At 54.0% G+C, this 17,212-nt stretch overlaps 1 protein-coding gene across 4 annotated transcripts in view; it reads left to right on the forward strand.

Moving 5' to 3' along the window:
- Positions 1-588: 588 nt before the first annotated feature.
- SLC29A1 (solute carrier family 29 member 1 (Augustine blood group)) overlaps positions 589-17,212 on the forward strand; it is a 56,478-nt gene continuing 39,854 nt past the window's right edge. The window contains exon 1 of one of the 4 annotated variants that reach the window (XM_067564737.1): positions 589-611. The gene's annotated coding sequence lies outside the window, so the exon portion shown is untranslated. Of the gene's footprint in view, positions 612-7,399; positions 7,670-13,181; positions 13,412-15,676; positions 17,051-17,212 lie in introns of those variants that run through there. The other 3 variants (XM_067564740.1, XM_067564738.1, XM_067564736.1) reach the window with 3 other exon arrangements.

Raw genomic sequence — 17,212 nt, forward strand, 5'->3', positions numbered from 1 at the left:
AGAGACCGAAGGAAAAGCCAGGGTGCTGCGGAGAGAGGTGTGGGTGGCTCCAATGCCCCAGCGTGGTGGAAGGGCTGCCGTGCTGCAGGCAGTGGTGTAGGTGTCCCAGTAGGGCGTGCTCTCCTGGCTCTGCACTGACCCCCAGACTGCTGCCTGGTACTGGCCTGCTTGAGGTTCCTTGTTGGGAAGAACCCAAAAGGCCCTGCCTATTTGCACCCCATGATACTCCCCAGCCCCCTTCCTCACGGGTTCCAGTGCTGAGCCTGGGCTCCGGGGCATGTCACATTCCACTGACAACCCCTCCCTGCAGTTTCTGTGGGCGTGAAGCTACTTCCTCCTGCAAACTGCTGCTGCGGGCGCATCCACCCAGCTGAGCCAGTGGGGGGCTGTGCAGAGCCAGTCCCAGCCGGTGGCATGGCTCGTAAACCGGCACCTGCTGCGCAGCACATGGAAGAGCTCAGCGCGGTGGCAGGGGGCCTTGCCACCTGGCTGCTTTTGGGGTTAAAAGCTCTTCGGTCTGTGGGTGCTAGACATGCGCTGGGCGGCTTGACCAAGAGCAGCAGAGAAGAGGAGATGGCAGCGTAAATCCCCGAGACAGCTGGGTCCCTGAGGTAACGGGCTGGAGAGCGGGTGGGACTGAGATGCACGAGGCTGGGGGGTGAGGAATGAGGGTGACAGGGAGCCTGGCCCTGCAGGGCTGTGAGCTCTGGAGGGTGGGGGGACGATGGATCTTGGGAGGCCCTGGGCAGAAGGGTCACCCAACTCGGGGAACACGGGCTGTGCTCTCAGAAGGGCAACTTGGCTAGTCTGGTGTGGGGCAACCCAGGAAACAGACACAGCAGCTCAGGGACCCTGCTGTAAGCTCCACATGGCTGGCCTGTCACCTCTGGGTCTGCACTTTCCTCTTCTTAGCCAAGGCGCTGAGCAAAGCACCGAAGCCTCCCGTCCCATTGTCTGCAGCTAGGCTAATGTGCTGGGCAGGCTTCCACCACATGGGGAAGTGAAAGGACCCCTGGGGAAGAGGCAAAAGCAGAACCGGCTCTGGGAATTGCTGTTCTGATCATCCTTCCAGTCCCAGGGTGTCCCCTGCCTCTCCGGGCAAACTGCTGCACCCTGCTCACCACTGCTGCCCGCTCTGAGCTAGGCAACCTCAGTCTGTCACTCACGGGGCTTGGCCTGCCCTGCCCCTTACCTGCACCTCAGTAGGTTCCTCCCAGGAGGGGGGATCCTGTAGGGGTGAGGGCCACAGCATTGCCTAGAGGAGGAGCTGAGCTTGAGTTCAGACCGGGGCCTTGGGAACCAAGGAAATGGTGGCAAGTGTGGCAGGGATCTGAGGGGTGTCCCCTCACAGCCAGGGAGTGTTGGGGTGTGGGACGCCTTGGTCCTCTTCTCTGGGATGAGAGGCTGCAGAGGCTGGTGCAGAGGGCGAGAACCAGAAGAAGACACTCTTGCTGAAGAGTCAGTGCTGGGTGCAGTCGGGTAGATGTTCAGGGTGGGGAAAGGGCCAGGCAAAGGGGGAGACAGCTCTCAGGCCTTTCCTCCTCCAGCCCACCCAGGTTCTGCTTCGGGGATCAAACCGCTTTGTTCTGCTGCCGGTGAGGGGCACGGGCAGAGCGGTGTGTGGGGAGCCCAGGGCTGGGGTCACAGGGGGGCTGCAGGTCAGGAATGAGGGGCACTGGCAGAGCGGTGTGTGGGGAGCCCAGGGCTGGGGTAACCGGGGGCCGCAGGGTAGGATCCAGTTGCAGTGCCCGCGCACTCCCAGCCGTGCCGAGCCAGTGGGCACTAGGACCGGGGTATCGCTCCAGTCCCGGCGCCGCTCGCAGAGCCGGGACCCGGGGTAGCAGCGAGCGAGAGGCGGCGGGAGCAGGAGCCAGGCGGCGGCCAGCGCTGCGCCCACGGGCGGGGACCCATGTAAGTGTCCCGGCGCTCGGCTCCTCGCCGGCCTGAGCCCCAGGCAGCGCGGGGCGCTGCAGGTTGCAGACAAAGAGGGGCCAGCGCCGGACCCTAGCTGGGCTCCGCCCCGGCCATTGACCCCGTGGGGGGGCAGAGCGGGCAGGCCTGACCCGGGACGGGAGCTCAGGGCCCCGGAGCTGACCCCCCGCACGCCGCAGCCGGCCCGAGCACGGGGGTGTGGAGCTGCCCGGCGGATGGCGCGGGCTGTGCACAGGTGTCAGAAGTTGCCCTGCAGCCGCCCCGCGCGGTAACCGGCCATGCAGACAAGTGCCAGGGCCCCCGGCCCAGCCCGGCGTCCCCCCCGGCCCGCCGGGCTTGGCGACTCTCACAGGAGGTTCCCTGCCCTGGGCTCCGGCCCCATCGGTCACTGGCACTGCGGGGCCCCCTGCTCTGCCTCCCCAGCCCCCTGCCCTGGGCTCCGGCCTCCAAGGTCACCGCGGGCCCCGTGCTCTGCCCCATGCCCTGAGCTCCGGCCCCATGGGTCACTGGCACTGAGCCCCCCCTCCCCATTCTGCCCCCCCAGCTCCCTGCCCTGGGCTCCAGCCCCATTGGTCTTTGCAGTGTCCCCCCCCTTGACTCCTGTGCAGTTCACTCTGGTCCAGTCACTATCACCACCCTGACCACCCACCCCGCTCCTGCAGCTTGTCTGCACCCAATGTTTATATTCTTATAATTATGTTGGTTTGGAAGCATATCGTTAGAGTTGTGCAAACCACCTAATCTAGACACAGTTCCCCCCATAAAGGGCCTTATGTCTGACATTGAGAGGAGGGGCTCTGTACGGCTGTAAGCACCTTTATATTGTTATAACTGCATCTGTACTAGGGCATGGCAGTGATTTAACTACGCCACTACAGCAGTACAAAATGTGTTTGTCCACCAGCCTTCAGAACAGCATCACTCTGGCTGCTCCCCTGCCACTTGCCCCCAAAACCTTAACAGCTCTGCCCTTCCCTGCCTCTGGAGTTGCATTTCTTTTGTCCTTGCCCTCCCCCTCCGACAACCTTCGTGCATGATCCCAGCTATGCATGGACTGACTTTCCCTTCAGATCCTACCTAATGGCTTGCTTTTCCTTTGATGTCCCCCATGTGCTCAGACCCAGCATATACATCAACACCCTCTTTACTGCTCAGGGTGCCCCAGCCCCACTGGATTTTGTTGCTCTGAGCTCCAGGGCGGGAGCTGAATTATTCAGCAAATCCTGAGCCTGTTCGCTAGGCTGTGTTCTGAACTGCTGAGTCTGGCCCTCTGCAGGGAGGGAACCCGACAGAGTGTGTGTCAGAGACAGGAAGAAGGTGCAGGTGCACCTGAGGTCATGGCTTTGGCCTGCGGGCCTGCTAAAGGGCCAGCACACAGCTTGCTGGTGGCTCATGCAGCAAGGGTCACCTCAGTAGAGGTGTCTGGTTCCATTACAGTTCCCTCTCCCCCCCTTCCTACTGCCAGGTGTGAGACGGTCTGCGAAGCAGGAGCAGGGGTTTAGCTGGGAGGGAGAGAAGGTGAGCTGGACACATGTCCAGCAGTGAAGAGATTGCCTTCCAGATAACAGAAATGTGTTTTTTGTCAGTATGGTTAGAGCAGGGGACTGGGAACCAGGCCTCCTAGGTTCTAGCCCAGTCTTGCTGTGCGACCCTGGGTAAGTCACGACCGCTCTCTGTGCCTTGGTTTCCCCCACTGCAAAATGAGATTCCTGGGGCCCTCCAGCAGGGCGGATCACACAGCTGAATTCATTGTTTGCAAAGCTTGCTGAGACCCTCATCCAGAAGGTAGTGTAGGATGCAGTGTAAGATTATTGCCATATCCACGTTGCACTGTGAGCTCCACTGTACTGCGCAGATATTCAGGGAGACCTCATCCCTACCAGGAAAAGCTTACGGTGTATTTAGAGACAAGTGAGCATAACAAATAGGAGGGAGGAGGAGGGCAGGGAGTGATAAAAACAAGCAGGTCTGTAGCCTAGCACTGCACGTAGGTGGATGGCTCCAAACCTCACCCATGTGACTGTCAGGAACAAAATGCAGGTCCAGGACTTATTGTAGGGCTAATATTAATGGCAGGGCACCAGCCCTCTGCACTGCAGAGCAGTTCATCTTCCAGGGCAGCAGTCAGTCTGGGTTGTTGGAGGGACCCTGTCCTGCTTCCCAGTCAGGATGGATCATGAGGGTGGGACTCAGTGTGGAATAAACCAGTATCCTAGGAGCATCATTAGGTAGCAAAGAGCAAGAAACCCCTTCTGTTGGCTCAATTCCGATGTAAACCCATCCAACACCTGCTGCTGGAGGGCACAGTCCAATCCAAACCCAGCCAAAGGGCCATTCCAGGACCAGAACAGCGAGCTAGCTGCCCCTGTGAGGATGTCAACTCCTGTTCTAGGCATGGGAGTATGCCTTGAGCCCCGTCTGTGGTCGCCTCTCCCAGGAACCAGATGGGTCTGATACTCAAAACTCAGCCACATGCACCCTTGTGTGATGCTTTAGACTCCTAGTTTCCCAGGCACACATTCCATTGCTCAACCAGCTACTGTGTCAGCTGATCAAGTGATGCTGCCCTGGGGACAGCCTCTGAGTTATAATCAGCTCAGAAAGGAAGGAGTGAGTCAGCCCCATGCAGTGAGTTCCCAGGATGGCCACTGGAGCCCCCTTTCTTTCCGTGTGGCTCTCTATCCCAAATGGTACCACACTGAGGCTGGTTCTGGGAGCGCAGTGGAGAGAGGCAATGGGCTGAGAACAGAACAGAACAGAACTACACATTAGGTGGCTCACCCAAAGTGACACAGGCTGGGAATAGAACCCAGGAGTTCTGCCTCACTCCCAGTCATGTGCTCTAACCACTACAACTTAAGACAACGCTTCCTTCCAGACCTGGCAACAGAACGAACCTCACAGTCCTACTCCCAGTCCTGTGCTTTCACTATGGGCCCAGCTTTCCTGCTTGGGAGCAACTGTTAAGAAAACTCCCTGCCGCCTCCGTTGTGCAATGCAGGCACCACGCAACCGGACCTCAAAACTTACACTGGGATAAATGGTGCTCTGCGTCTTTAAACTGTCTCCTACCAAGGGAGATAGAGAGGGCTCGGTCTGTTGCTTTTAAACCTCACTAGCTATGTCCACACAACTCCCCAGTTCCCCACTTGCTCCAGTCCCAGTACGGCCCCCTTTCCCTGCTATTCAGCTGCATGAGTGAGTGAAACAGCAAAGCAAACTGGACAAGACCTCTGAAGCACTTCACTTGCTGTGTCTAGTTTTGTGTTGCAGAGATCTTATCCGGTTCATTTTGCTGTTCCACTCTCCCATGGCATGAAGCAAAGGCCAAAAGGGGCAGCTTCCTTCCCTGACACTGACCATCTCCATCTCAGGGAGGTTGATATCAGCACACACTTCACCCACAATGCTCACTCACCCTCATGTTTTAACTTTCTTGTCCTCTTACAGTACCTACATACATCAAGCCACAGAGGAATTTAAGTCTATAAACCACTTAATCCATTTCCCGTGGGCCTCATGTGCTACGCTGATCCCTGTCAGGGAACAGTGCAGGACAACTCCTGCTCTCTACATGGCATGGGGTCCCAAGATTTCCCCCCCTATCTTTCTCAAAGTGGAAATCCATTGCCTGTTGCTGTGGCTGAAGGTGAGCTGTATACGGGAGCCCTGCATCGCTTGATTTCCCACATCCCGAGGGAGGCTTTGGCTGAGCCGTCTGGGTGTATTGTTGGGTTAGCAGGGAGGCTGCTCCGTCCCGCTGTCTGTGTGGATCAGATTTGGAATTGTCTTAAACATGCAGGGAAAACGCTGATATTGGAGCACCTCCATAGCCATTTGGGATTTCATGGTTGTCTCTGATCTGCTCACTATTGCCTTTCTGAACCTCACTGCAGCAATGGGAATAGAATTCAGATCCTCATGCTCCACCAACACAGGCTCAGCCACAAGAGTTGGTAGCAGTACAGGACATATGGCATGCAGCTCAGTAGTTCAGATTCCAACCAGCAGAGGGCAGCGGTTTGCTAGTTAACTCATTACTAGGTTCTAAAAGCTCTCGCCTACCTGCCACTCTTGTTGCAGTGTATCTGCCTGTCTGTGCTTTGCCTCAGTTCTCAGGCAGACAAGACCAGGTAGTTTGTCACACCTGTATAAATTGCCTGTCCTCCCTGGCTTTGCCATAGAGACAAGGTGTAGTGATCCATGGCTGCATGGCCTGAAATAGGGAATTGAAAACAATACCTGGAGCTCCAAAAGTATCAGAGCTAAGGGAGTAACTCCATTAGCTGCCACTAAGGGGCAGGTTGTTATAATCCCTCAAGCCAGTCTCTAGGGGGCAGCAACACGATCACACACGCCGAACCACCATCTTCCACAGACATCTGAAATCGTAACTCCTGCTAAAGTCCTACAGCAGGGGCCGTGTTGTCAGAGGGCCACGTGGCAGTTCATGAGAGGTATCTATCCTCCCACCAGGAGGAGCTGGGCTGTGCCTGGTCCTGCTGCTGTCAACTGGCTTGTTTACTGCCATGGTGAATTTGATGGCAGTGAAATATGCAGGATTTCCTGGCCTCTGTGGATGGGGATACACCCCCCCCCCTTACTCCTCCTGGCATTGTGCCGCAACCTGACTCTGGAGGATCCCCTCCACTACAGGCTCCCAGGCAGGGGATGGGCCGAGTGAAAGGGACTGTGCAGCCGCAAGTCACTAGCTGGGGTGTTTCTCAGTGACCGGGCTGATCTGTCACCATTTGCTAGGTGGCTGAAGTGGGGGAGGCTGTTGTGAGATTGGGCTTCCCTGAGTCACGAGCACGTCTCATGATCTGCAGAGTTTCATGAGGTGAAATGAGCAGGCAGCAGGGTTAAAACAAACAGAAGGAAGTACTGTACTTCTACACACAACGCCCAGTCCACCTGTGGGACTCGTTGCCAGGGGATGTTGTGAAGGCCAGAACTATGACACGGCTCACAAATAACTACAGAAGTTCCCAGAGGATAGGTCCATCAATGGCTATTAGCCAAGAGGGTCAGGGATGCAACCCCATGTTCTGGGTGTCCCTAGCCTCTGATTGCTGGGACTGGATGACAGGGAATGGATCACTTGAAATTGCCCTGTTCTGTTCATTCCCTTTGAAGCACCTGGCACCGACTACTGTCACAGACAGGATACTGGGCTAGATGGACCCGTAGTCTGACCCAGAATGGCCGTTTTTATGTTCTTAAAGTCAGCGAGCCAGGGGCTGGCAACCAGGGAGCGAATGAGTGAAATGCTGCTAGGGAGAGAGAATCCTGCCCCCTCCTTACGCCGCAGAGTCCAGAAAGCTGCCTGTGATAAATAAAAGCCGGGCTGCTCTGTAGCCTTTTTTGGCACAGAAGATTCCTTATCTGAGGGATTGAGATAAGGCTGTTCCCAGCCTGGGACGGAAGGAGCTTCTGCAGCCTTTGCTGTGAACTGTGCCCAGCACACAGCACTCCAGGACTTTACTCTCTTCGCCAGCAAGCCCTACGGAACCACCTCACCGGGGCCTGAGCCCCGTGCTCCCAGCGCTGATGGGAGCTATCTCCCTTTGTCCATTGTGCATGGCCACGCACTCTCCTGGAGCGTGGAGTGGAAGGATTGTTCCTCGGACGGACCCTTCTGTCCAGAGCGTGGCAGGCTTTCATATCACCTGCAGAGCCAGGCTGCAGTGTCTTCAAAGCATGGATGACGCCCAGCTTCATGGCCAGGTCTAACTTTGTGAGTAGACCCCTTAAAGTCAATGTGCTGAAAGCAAGGTGTGGCCTTAAGCCCCTCTCTGAATTTCGGCCGGTGTTCTGTTGTTTTGATTTTAAGGACCAAGAGAGTTAAAGGTGTTGATAAGCTTTTTTCACGATTTGTTTTTTATTTGTGCTTTAATATTGAAAGTTCCTTACACAAGCACAAGAATAAAGCTTTCAGTCTGATCTGCTTCTTATGTCTTGGGGGTGGGAAAAATAAAGTAAAACAAAACAAACTAAAATAGGTTAGGAAGACAAGATGTTTGGGTGCTTTTAAGTCTCTTTCTAAAAACCTTAAAGAGTTAAAAAAGCAGATGGCATCATTTATTCCCTCATTTTGTCCACCAATTAGGTTTCATATTCACCATACTAATTTTAGTCTATTGATTTCAGGACTCATGTCTTTTTGTTGTTTAGTTAGTATAATTGTAACAGTCCTTAAATCATATTAGTAGGCTTTTTTTCTGTTTAGACTAATTTAGTTTCTCTGTCTGGTTTTCTTGCATTTGTTCATAACATTTAGTATTAAAAACAACTTGACCTATTTTCCGTAGCTAATTCTCAAGCAAGCAAAAAGAGTTGTACATTATTGTAACATCTTATAAACGTTTACATACCTTTTACACGTCATCGTACAATTCAAGTAATTTTTTAAGCCCAATAATTACAACAGGTCCTATCTCTTGCCACTCAGCTGGTGCAGGCAAGTCCCTTTCCCAGTGCCTGGCTGGACTGCAGCATGGCTGAGAGCCAGCGAGCTGAGCCTAGTGCAGAGATTGTTGGTGGTTTGGTGATAGCAACCAAAAGATACAGTGAGGGTTATATCTGAATGAGGATGTTTGCCTGTCATGTGTTACTAGTGTTCCCAACCCAGGAGTTGGGTTAGATTGCAGATACTGTTTAATCAGCTTTTAGGGTTAGGCTGGGAGATCTTTTTTCATTTGCATGTGGCTAGGAGGACACAGTCTTTTCTTGCCCATGGGTACTTTGATTCATGCCTTTGCCACCTCAGGATTGGATTGCTGCAACAGGCTGTGTGTGGCTGCACCTTAAATCCAGGCAGGAGCTGGTGCTGCCCACTCAGTGGTGTATCTGGCCGGGAGCACACGCCGACGGTGCTCCAGGATGCACGCTGCGGGTGTCTGGATGGAGTTTAGGACCAGTAAAGCCCCTGATGGTGCAGGACCTGCCTATTTGAGAGACTGCCTCTTTCCCATGCCATACTGCTGCAGTTGAGGTAGTGGCACTGCTCGGTATGAAACAGAAGGGGCAGATGGCAGGGCATTCTCTGACTTTGGAGCTCTCTTTCTCCCAACAAGCATAGCCCAGGTCTGCTGACCTGAGGGTATGCCGTGAGGGTCTTCTTTGGAGGAGGACTTTTGGAGGAGGAGGAAGTAGCTTAGGGGTACTGTCTGGGGAGGGCTGGGTGCTTTCGCTCTTTTCTCCTTTGCTGTAAGATAAGATCAGTTACTATTGGACGTTGCAGATTCATTCCTCCCTGTTTGTGATGTGTCGTCATTGCACTGTGCACGTTGGCCTCAGTGCCATGTTATTGCTTCAGCGCATGCTAGCGCGGCTGTGAGATGGCGGTAGAAATGCCAGGCACTGCTAAGACTGGGGAGCGCTCCCACCATTTGGGAAATGTTTAATAACAGCTCAGCAGCGGCTTAGATCTAAAGAGAAAACATTTTCCGGAGCAACATGCTTAAGATCTGCCATCCCGAAACAGGGATTAAGCATCAGCTTCCTCTGCTTAGCCAGAACAAATACTTCCTGGCGAAAGATCCTGGGGAGATCAGTTAACCTTTTGGAGCCATTGTCTCAGGCTGTGTGCAGATTCAGGCAGGCATCGGTGCCGAAGCTACACCTGGGCCACGGTGGACTGTTCTGCGCATAACTGTGGTAGCTAGAGATTTTCTCTCTTTAAAAGGAAGAATAAGGTGCTGGAGCCAGAGCCTGTGGGGAGGGAGGGGTTCCCCAGCAGTCTCCATGGCTGCAGCATCTACAGGTAGTGGGTACAGCTTCCTCTGTTGCCAGGGCAGGTAGAAGCGTGGTAGGAGAAGGTGTGGGAACACGGCTTACTACTGCAGGCCCTTTTGAATCCGTTGGGTGTGTGATGCAGGAGAGGAGCAGGTATCCCTGGCTGGGAAGCAAGTTAGTCAGATCCAGCATCTGCAAGGCTGACAGCTGGATGTGGGAGCCGGTAGCTCCACGCCCCCACCAATCCCCGAATACAGGTGGCTCAGTGACATGATTGGAGGTGAAGCCCAGAAGAACTCAGTGATATTGTACGTCCTGGCATTCCTGGTGGCAAAGCTGGGGCCGGGGTGAGCTTAAGGTGATTTTCTGTGATTTTCTGGCTGTCAGGGCTGGCCTTCAGCTGCTGGGACAAGCAGGGGGCGAAAACCCAGTGGTATAGTGCATCCTGCCGAGGGCAGCCAGGGTTCCTCTGGCAGCCCCTGGGGAGCAGGGAGTAGCTACACAGGAGCGTGGAGATGGGTTTTATGGGAGCAGCGCTCAGCAGGAAGGGCTCATTCCGATGTTTAAATCGCTGCACGCGTGCCCAGCAGCCGAGGTGATGGGCACGTTCCTAGAAATCAGTAAGAGCCCCCATTTCTGGGGAGCTCGGAGGCAGGGAGGAAGTGCTGCCCTGCCAGCTGCAGCGGTAGCGCCTGTTACATGGGTGCCAGAGGGCGCAGACTGCACTGCAGGAGCCATAAAATGGGGTTCTCCGTGCCGCCCTGTGGGTGAATGGGAGAGCTGCCTTGGAGGGCAGGAATGCAGGTGAGGGGAGCTGCCCTGCAGTCTCAGAGTGAGGAGGCCTCTGTGATGGCTCCCTCCCCCTGCAGACGCCTTGGTCCCTCCCAGCCATCCATCGATCTCTCGCTCATTGTGGTTCATGAGCCTGGCTGGGCTCCAGCAGCCACTCTCCCCGAAGAGCTCTGCTCCTTCTCAGCGCTCTGGCTCCAGCAGCCAAGGAGCTGGCGCTCACGTGCGCGGGCTTTATGGGCTGGGTGATACATCCAGCTCTCTCCAGCCAGGACCACATTGCCACTTGCTGAGCCGGTCTGTGTCAGGTCCCTGCTCTGCCAGTGCTCGGGGGCATGTTCCGTGGAATTCACTTGGGGCCTGAAGGGGAAGGTGAGAAGGGGGCAGGACCTGGGTAACGGGGTGAGGGTGATAGAGGGGAGGTGATAGAGGGGAGGGAAGCTTGGCTCTGGGTGTCGCTGTGCCCATGCTGTTGTGACTTTGAGCCTGGTGACTCCTTCCCTCCAAAGCTACCCCAGAGCAGCAGGAGACAGGGGAAACCCCTCATGGTCTCCCATGGGTCCCCTGGTGAAGGCAGATCACTCCTGGACCCCCTCTACTGACCCGAACCCATGTTAGATGTAAGGCGTTTGCTGGGGTCTCGGCTCGCTCCCTCTCAGGTGACGTGCACAGGGTCTCCTTCCCCCCTTCCACCCTGCAGCCATTGTGTAAGGCCTGAGGAGTCAGCCATGTGGACACTGGGCATGCCAGCCTCAGCACCACAGCGGTAGGGCTATCCCGCAGCAACCAGCCTATTGCAGTAGGAGGGAGTGAAGGTGCGGCCTGCATTGGTGAGGGGCCAGGTCTGGGAAGGAGGATAGGATGTTAGAGGTGGGTGGGTGGCAAAGGGAGCATGGAGGGTGTTGGGGGGGACTAAAGAAGGAGGTGTTAGGGGGAGGAGGAAGGTAGGGAAGGGGGACTGAGAGGGAGGTACAGGGGAGGCTGTTAGTGTGGGGGAGGGAAGACAGGGAAGGATCACTTCCAAAGATGGCCTGGCCAGGAGAGGGTACGTAGGCATCACTCCAGGCAGGTGTGCAGTGGCTCCCCCATGGGCCTGCAAACTGGATGGAGTGGAAAGCCCTCTTCGGACTGTGAGTTGGGGGAAGCCTCCAGCCATCAGTCCCTGCCCTGCTGCCTGAGAGCGAGTGGCCATCCCCTCACATCCATTCAGGGGTGTCCTTCAGTCTAAGGAGACGGAGGAGGAGGTGTCTGGCCAGGAGCAATGACTGTGACACCGGTAATGTCAGCATTTAGGGGCCCCACCCTTCAAAGCCTTTAACTCTCCCTTCCTGCCCACTGTGCCCGACTGTCCCGGCGATTATACAATGACCAGGGGCTCACTCCAGCTGCAGTTAGGATTTAGCCAATCCCACAGACACAGCGTTTTCCCCCAGTCCATTGGGCACTAGACGCCCCAGAGCTGGGCCCTGCCGGGTGGCTGTGAAGAGGCAGCTGAGCTCCCCGAGGGGGCCCCTTGCAAGACTGCAGCCTGACTCACGGACAATGTGGGTTTGTTTCTGCCCGCTGAGCCGGAAAGGCAGAGCCCGCATCCCCGCTACCCCTCCCAGGACAGCAGGGCCTGCGGCAGACTGTCACTGGGATGGCTAGAATCCCACAGGCCCTCAGCCAGACGGGAGCACCAGTGCCAGAGGGGGGATGCCAGGAGTTCAGGTCAGTGCAAGAAGTACCGGGACGGTATCTGTTAGACTGTCTGAGCACCCGTCACTGGCTTACTGCCTGGGCTGGCCTTCTGGGAACAACAGGCACAGTGACCCATTGCGTCTCCATCTGCATCATCGGGGGCTGCCTTGTCTATGCTCTTGGGGGGCACAGCAAGTGCTCTTAGCCCTCAGAGGGTCTCTGGCACACAGTGAGCAGCCCAGTCTGCGTTGGGGGTGGGTGGGGTAAAGAACACAACCGTTGCTCTGCTTTAGGAAGGGAATACTCATTTCTGACTCAGACATACACGTGCTTTCTTTTATTCCCCAGCAGAGGGCAGTCATCACATGCATTGGCATTGCCACTGAGCCCCGTGAAAACAGGGTGTTAGTTCTGACCCCTTCTCCTGTTGGAGCCAGGGATGGGTCTTCTGGGCCCCCAAGATACAGCATGAACCTGGCTCTTAGCTAGGAGCTATGCAGTGATGGGGGCAGGGAGCCAGGGACAAAAGCACGAAAGGGAACATGCAGACTGTGTCTGGAGGACCTTCCTGGCTCTTAGCTGTGAATTGTCTCTCCAGGGCAGGAGTGGGAGGCTCTTGGAGGATGTGCTATAGGTCCTGATCCTGATCCTGCCTTGCCCTCCTTGGGAGGGATTAGATGGAAGTTATTGAGACATCTCCATCTCTGATTTCTTTGCTGCTTTGAAGTCTCACCTTAATCTACAGCCTGCTCTAGGCAGGTGTTTTGAGCAAAAGCTTATTGCAGAGACAAGCAGGGGTGGTACTGGGCCGGCTTGTGGCAGCTGGGCAACCCAGAATGGTCTCCTGCATACTGGGCAACTTCTCAGCATTCAGCTAAAAAAACCCTACATCTGTAGCCTTTGTGATTGTGAAGGAAAAACTTCAAATGATGACACAAATATCAGCGATGCAGCTATGTCTGCCTGGGCCTGTAGAGAGCCTGACACAACAGCTCTGGGAAATGTGAACTGCCCCCACCCCTCTCAGTGAGGTGTTAATTATGAAGCAAGATGAGGACAGTGTAAAATGTCAGCCTTGTTAACTATTTCACTGCAGGTTGAATCATGCAAGAAAGAGAGGGAAGATCCCACTATGAAGATGTGCAGAGCCCACTGTAAGCAGTGAATGCTAGAGGGGGGGAACTCAAGTTGTGGGCAGAGCTTGGGAGAGGACCGTGACATACTCTTCCCAGTCTGAACCCTGGAAACAAACCAACCTGCATAAGGAAACCAGGTTAGTTTCCACCTCTCCCCCACTGGCACTTGCTGTGCAAACCCGCGAGGGCCAAGCTCTGCGTTGTGCTGGTATCCTTTGTCATGTGAATATTCACCAGCCATCCTGTGAGCAATGCCAGGAAAAACCAGGGGGGAACCAGGCAGTCAGCTCCCGCTGGCTCTTTCACATGGAGCCCCTACACTTTCAGGTATGAGACGTGGTGGCAGAGCTGCCATTGAGGCACCCACGGATCTCTGACCCAGCCTGGTATAAAATGAGGTGTTAAAAATAAAATGATGACTCATCCTTGCTCTGTGCCCCATCCCTGGAACCTAAGAACACACCGGGCGGCTGCTGTTGTTTCTTGGGTTGGTGTTTTTAACAGAAACATTCATCTTGTTTATTTTTGTCTGCACATGAATCAGCAGCAGATGTTAAAGCCTCATTTGTAACCCACTTCCTCAGCCTCTGCCTATGGGTTTATTTCCCATGGCCAATAACCAGCCGCCACTGAAATAGTGCCACTTGTGTATTCCTTGGGATAGCTGATTAAAATGCACATACCCCATTCCCTCTTTGTTAAAACCAGCAGTGAAAAGGCAGTGATCTCCTGCGTCGTTAGGGACGTGCAGAGTGTGATTCTGCTCCAAATCCACTCTTTTGTCACGGCTGTGCCCTCAGCCCCATTCCTGCACCCCACCGCCCTGCTCTGTTTAACACACTCGCTGTCGGTTTCTCAGCAGCCCCTGATTCTCAGCACTACTCGCAGCTGGTAATTTAAGGGGCTGCGTCCAGCTTTGAGATGGGAAACCTCTTTTACACCACTCCTCTACCCATTTCCCAGCAGGGCAAGGCTAGCATGTTCTAATTTCAGGATCAAGGCAGAGGCTGTGCTGCAAACTAGCGTGTGATCCACTAGGGGGCTCCAAAGCTATGCAGGGCTTCAAGGAGGCAGCTGCCCTACAGGGAATGTGGTATATGAGGGCTCTTCCCCATCCAGCATCTGCATCCCTGCGAGCCTCTTCCCCACTGCAGTGTGGCCTACTCTGCAGTGCTCAACCAGGAGAGTTAAGACCAGGTGTGCTTGGGAGACTAGATTCTGGGTCTCCTGACTGGCAGTGAGAGATGAGTTTAGCAAGCTGGCCCCCAGGTGTGCTGAGAGAGCCTGTCCAGCGAGGGTTTCCCCAGTCCCAAGGATGCAGACCATGGCAGAGTGTCTTGCATGACTGGTTTTATGGCTTTGTTTTCGTATTAAAGGGACACTAATGACGCAAGGTCTGTGCTTCTGCCTTTGCTCTCTCAGAGGCCTTTACAGTAGCAGAATGACCTCTTGGCATCCTGCCCATAGCTGCCAAGGCAGCTTAGACGAGCAAACCCACTTGGAGCCGACATGTGCCACATTGAGCCCAGAAAACAGAAGGCTTCCATGTACAAAGCAGGGACTTGCCCAGGCTGCAGTAGTGTTCCTCCATCCTGCCCTGCAGGGACCCTCTCTAGAGGGGAGCTCCATCTCTGTGGTTCGTTGGCTCCTTGGCCTCTGCTGAGACTGCCAGCAAGTGGGCCAATAAGTGCCAACCGTGATGGTGATTTTTGTGCCATGGACACATGTCCACCGGGAACTGGGCTGAGAACCCACTAACTCACTTCACATGTGGGCCCTCCAACAGCTGTGAGACTGGAACAACTCAGTCACTGCTCACCTGAGCTATTACTGGAACCAGCAATAGCCAAGAGGATTCTTGCCCCAGCCTCCTATGCGCTCCAGTCCCTCCTAAACCTGAGCTCTGTCTTGGAACAGAATGATGCGGGGTGGTGACCCAGGGACTTCTTGGTGCCAACTGGCAAAAGGCATGGGAATGCCTTAGAATTACAGGCTTGTGATTCCCCTTTTGTAGGTGTCTGGATCCCTGTCTCTGCTGCTATATACAGGGAAAGGGGGAGGGGTGCTAAGCAGCCCCAGACTGTGTTGCAATAGCAATACTAGATTTTACCTGTGTGTTGGGGAGAAAGCAGGACTTCACTAGCAAACAAAGTCTAGTAGCTAAATCAGTTTGGAAGTCTGGATGCTTGGATTCTTTTCCAGGCTCAAGTCAGGGAATATTGTCATGTGCTTAGAGTGGGAGACTGATACTTTAGAACTCCTGGGTTCTGTTTCCAGTTCTGCCCTGACTCGTTGTGTGACGTTGGGCAAGATGTTTTGTTGCTCTGTGCCTCAGTTTCTCCATCTGTAACACCAGGATAGTGCTCATACTCTACATGTTGTGGAGGCGTTGTGAGGATTGTTAATGTATGGTTGTAAAGTGCTTCAGATCGCCAGACAAAAGGTTCTTTGTGGGTGCAAAGTGTAAAGGACTCTAGACACACTGAGATCATACAAATATTGACCAACTCCCAGGGCCTGCAAATCAAATATTGGCCAAGGGAAAAAATAGTTCCTGAGATGATATGGTGTATTGCCCAATACCTAGGGCAAATCTCATTATCTGGTGTTGCCCTCAAAAACAATTGTTTGTTTTTTTCCCTTTGTTTGTTACTTAAGAAGAAAACACTGAAAGGCTGAAGACAAATTAAGCTTTCATTAAACATTTTGCAGGAAATGGGATGTGTACAAAAAGATCATGTAGCATATTTATTATGGCTTTTAAATAAATAACTGAAGGGGAAGGATATAAATTGCCCATTTGTGAAGTGTTTTCTGTCTAAGGCTCCACACTTCGGAAGGTTTCAAATGCTCCAATGGGCTGGATGTCAGTTTTATTACAAGCTCTGTATAGGGGGTTGGCATGCAACTGTGCATGCCACCCTAGAAGCAGTGCAGAGGAAGGTATTAAGAGAGGAACAACATCCTCCTTGTTTCCCCCTTGCTCCAGAAAGGGCAGTAATGTGTTGCAGGCCTGTAGCAGAAGCAAATTGTGATGACATTGTGCTGACTGAGTCAGTTGTGTTAATAAGAACATTGCGGCTGGTGGAGCCAAAGCACCGCCCACCCCACCCACCAGGTCAGGAAGGAGTAGTGGGCGCACAGCCCCCAGTTATTGGTCTTCCCTGGGGGCTCTTACTTTCCCTTAGATGCCAAGGCAGCGATGTAACCCAGGGCACAGTCTAACTCCGTGTGCGGTAGCTATAATTTGTAAAGTTCGCAGTGCTGATTCCTGCACAAAGCACTAGTTTTCTCCAGGTTTGAGCAAGGGCACCTTAGGTTTCTGTGGGCATTTGTTCCTTCTGAGCAGACGCAGCGCTGTGACGGTGCGTGAATGTTTTTATTTTTTTGGGGGCCAGTGACTGAGATATTCTTGGAAAGGTATTTGGCAAGGTCATAGCTGCTCAAGCGGGAGCTCCTATTTGTGTCTGGATTAGGTAGAGTCACAAGATATGGGGTGATTCATCTGCCTTGTAATGAAATCCCTTACACATGCGCTGCGTGGCAGTAATTATGCTTCAGATCCAGGGCTGCTGAACAGAAATCAGCGTCACCTTCTTCAAACGTGCTCCTGTCTCCTGCGGTGACGTGACTTACCTGACAAAGAAATGACTTTCATCAGATTCACCTAATTGAGTGAAGCCTGCTTCAGTTCTGCCATTGGGGATTGCCAGAAGTTGTTGTTCGCTGGGTGGAGTTAAAAAAAGTAGCTCGGCCATTTGTGTTTTCATTCTTGGGTAAGTCCTCATAATAATATTGACTTACCTAATTGCCTTGCAGTGGTGTTGTTGCTGGGTCGGTCCCAGGATACCAAAGAGACATGGTGGGTGAGGTAATGTCTTTTATTGGACCAACTTCTGTTGGAGAGAGAGACGCGCCTTTGATCCACCCAGAGCTCT

This window comes from Emydura macquarii, unplaced genomic scaffold (genome assembly GCF_026122565.2).
Source record: "Emydura macquarii macquarii isolate MOO-44397 ecotype Brisbane River unplaced genomic scaffold, CSIRO-AGI_Emac_v2 contig_2676, whole genome shotgun sequence".
Taxonomy (NCBI): domain Eukaryota; kingdom Metazoa; phylum Chordata; order Testudines; family Chelidae; genus Emydura; species Emydura macquarii.